Source organism: Pteropus alecto, unplaced genomic scaffold (assembly GCF_000325575.1).
Source record: "Pteropus alecto unplaced genomic scaffold, ASM32557v1 scaffold134, whole genome shotgun sequence".
NCBI lineage: Eukaryota > Metazoa > Chordata > Mammalia > Chiroptera > Pteropodidae > Pteropus > Pteropus alecto.
In genome coordinates, this window is record NW_006436283.1 from 8,249,051 (window position 1) to 8,252,720 (window position 3,670).

At 38.4% G+C, this 3,670-nt stretch overlaps 1 pseudogene; it reads right to left on the reverse strand.

The window, feature by feature from the left end:
- Nucleotides 1-2,641: 2,641 nt before the first annotated feature.
- On the reverse strand, nucleotides 2,642-2,757 carry LOC112480136 (annotated as a pseudogene).
- Between the last annotated feature and the right edge of the window lie 913 nt (nucleotides 2,758-3,670).

Genomic DNA, 3,670 nt, shown 5'->3' on the forward strand with positions numbered 1-3,670 from the left:
CCCACCTGTTACCCCCCCCGTCAAATGCTCAACCGTAGCACATCTGAATTCCTGGTGTTACTGCCTTCATCACAGCCCCCAAAATTCTCTCTGCCACTACTGCCATTGCCACGATGAGTAATGTTTAACTCTCCCTCAACAACTGAAGTGGTCTGCCAAGATCCAAAGTCCAGGGTGGGTACACCTAGTTGATCTGTGCTCTAGCTGTCAAGAATGGGAGATGGTGTTTTCGCAATGGGAATCGAGGTCCTGTCTTTTACCTAGATGCAGGTACTGGCGGATTACTTAAAGAAAATGGTCTTCAAATAGGTAACTCTACTCATTGCTCCTCCAAAACAAATATCACAGTTGGAGTTGTGGTAGACAGAATAATGACCCTCAAAGATGCCCATGTCTTAATCAGCAGAGCCTGTGAGTACGTTAAATATGTTACGTCACACGGCAAGTGGAAATTAAAGTTGCAAAGAGAATAAAGGTAGATAATCCACTGAGCTTAAAAGAGGAATATTATCCCGGATTCTCTGGCCAGCGTAATGTAATCATGAGTGTCCTTCAAGTGGAGGAAGAAGGCGGTAGGATAGGACGGAGCGGTGCCACGTCAGAAGGACTTGTCCAGTTGGATTTCAAGATGGAAGAAGGGGCCCATGACTCAAGGAATACAGGTACCCTCTAGAAGCTGGGAAAGGCAAGGAAACAGATTCTTTCTCAGAGCCTCCAGATGGAATCGTGGCCCTGCCAACACCTTGATTTTAGCTCAAAAGTTCTGCGTCAGACTTCTGACCTATAGAACTGTAAGGTAATAAATTTTGTATTTTTTAAGCCACTAAGTTTGTGGTCATTCATCAGAGCAACAATAGGAAGCTATTGCAGGAGGCCGTGACTTGATGTTTGGGAGCTAATTACAATTTTTACCCCAGGTGACTTTTTTTTTTTCTTCTTCTAAACACTGTTAACTTACATCTAATTAACGGACAAGGACGTTGGCAATTTCACTGCCAAGGAATTTTTTCTCATAACTGTGGAAAGAGTTTCAAGTTTTAATACCTTCTCAAAAATTATATTCCTTCAAATAAAATATAACCAATGTATGGAAAGAACACTTGCTCTAAAAGCAAAGAGGAGTTTCAGATAACAGTGTTACTGACAGGCAGCCAAAAGATTATTCCAAATACTTGGTACTTATAGGCCTGTCTAGTTCTCACTTTATATGCTTTCCAAAAAAGAGAGCTGTGTTTGACCTCATAAAGCCTTACGATTTCTCGATTCTGTTACAAATTACTGATTTTTGGAGGGTGGAAGCGGGGACAGGTAATGATTCCTCCTAGAAACCAGTGAAGTCAGTAGTGCCTTTGGATGCAGATGAGCAGTTTTAAGAAGTTGTTCACCTTAGGTTTAGAAATAGAAATTTCTAATAGATTCGCTGCAATGTTTTTTTGTTTTGATTTGTTTTGTTTTGTTTTGTTTTGTTTTAACTCAGTGATTAGCAAACTTATACTGTAAAGGGCCGGATAATATCTTCAGCTTTGTAGGACAGAAGGTCTGTGACTACTGTTCCATTCTGCTCATTGGAGCATGAAGACAGCTATATTTACATGCAAACAAATGTGTGTGGTCACGTTCCATTAAAACAGGATTTGGTCCACAGGTTAGTTTGCTGAACGTTGTTCTAGGTTATAACGCATGCTTGGAAGGAAGCTTAGGAAAAAAGTAAGCTGGAAGATCCAGCACTGTCCACTCGTTAGATTCAGTGGTTGGTAGAACCAAGAAAATCTGAGATGTGAAGAGCACTCCTAGAATAGTTCAGGTAGGTTTCAAAAAACATAACAGTGCAAGCCATGTGTGGAGCCAGTACAAAGGAGACAGAAAACAGTGATAGTTGGAAAGCAAGGTGGTCATTTTGATTTGTTCTATCCAGAGACCCCTATTCCTGTATTTATTTGAGTGCCACATTCTCTCAGGAGGCACATAAATTTTTAAAAAAGTTATTTAGTCCATTTAGGATGCTGATTCTTTTACTATTACTGAAATGTGTAAAACTGTCATCAAGCTCATCCATCTAGATAGGAGCAATAAAGTCAGTAATAGGTGAAGAATATGCTAACAAGGTTGTTAATGATACAAGGGGGGAAATCAGGCAGAGGAGCATTTCTTTAGGGTACCAGTAAATAAACTATGAAGAATAGGAAATATGAAAAGAAAGGAAGGAGGGAGAGAGAATGAGAGAGACAGATACACACCCAGGGGAGGGAGACATTTACTATTAACCCGACATTGCTACTAAACCATGTACCTTAAGTTCTATAATAATTTAAGTCCCTTTGATTACATATCTTTGAATATTACCTTTGAAAATAAAGAGGCAATTGCTGCAGTGGGATGATTATGTAGATGATTATGTAGATGATTATACAATGAGGAAGATAGTCTCTTTAATAAATGGTGTTGGGAAAACTGGATAGCTACATGCAAAAAATGAAACTTGTCCCCTATCTTACATTATACTAAAAAAAATCAGCTCAAATGTATTAAAGACTTGAACATAAGACCTAAAACTATAAAACTTCTAGAAAAAAAAAAACAAAAACAAAACATAGGGTTAAGCTCTTTGACATTGGTCTTGGCAGTGATTTTTTTTTATTTATGCCTACAGCACCTGGTCTTCCTAGGTAGTCTCCCATCCAAGTACTAACCAGGCCTGATCCTGCTTAGCTCCTGAGATCAGACATCAGGCTTGTTCAGGGTGGCATGGCCATAGACCATGGACTGTGGCTCCACTGGGGCACGAACCCAGGACCTTCTATGTGTAAAGCAGACATGCTCACCACTACCCCATAGAACCACATCTGGCAGTGATTTTTTTTTTTTTAATTTGACAAACAAAGGCAAAAATAAACAAGTAAGACTACATCAAACTACAAAGCTCCTACACAGCAAAGAAAACCATTGACAAAGTAAAAAAAAAACAATCTATGGGATGGGAGAAAATATTTTCAAGCCACGTATCTGATAAAAGGGTTAATATCCAAAATATACAAGGAACTTACACAACTTGATAGCAAAAGAACAAATAACTCAGTTAAAAAAAATGGGCAGAGGACCAAAGTAGACATTAATCTAAGTGTCTATCAAAGGATGAACAGATAGAGAAAATGTCACACACACAAATGTAACATGGAAAGAAGGGGGAGAGAGAGAATATGGAATGATATTCAGCCTTAAATAGAATGAAATCATATCCTTTGCAACAGCCTGTATGACCCTGGGGAGTATTATGCTAAATGAAGTAAATTAGACAGAGAAAGATAAATACCACACGGTATCATTTAAATGTGGACTCTAAAATCAATCAATCTCATGGAAACAGAATAGAAAAGTGGTTGCCAGGGGGCAGGGAGGTGGAGAAGAAAGGAGAGGTTGGGTAAGGGTATGCAATTTAGTTGTAAGATAACGAGGGTCTGAGAATCTAATGGATGACATAGTGACTATAGTTGATAACATTGTATTGTATACGAGAAATTTGCTAAGGGAGTAGAATTTAAATGTTATCACCAAAAAAAAAGTACGTGACGTGAAAAATAAAAATAAAGAGGTAATGTAGTGGAATGACATCAGATCAAAAAACGGGTTTTCTTTTCACTAGTTTTTTTTTATCATGATTCTTTTGAGGAGT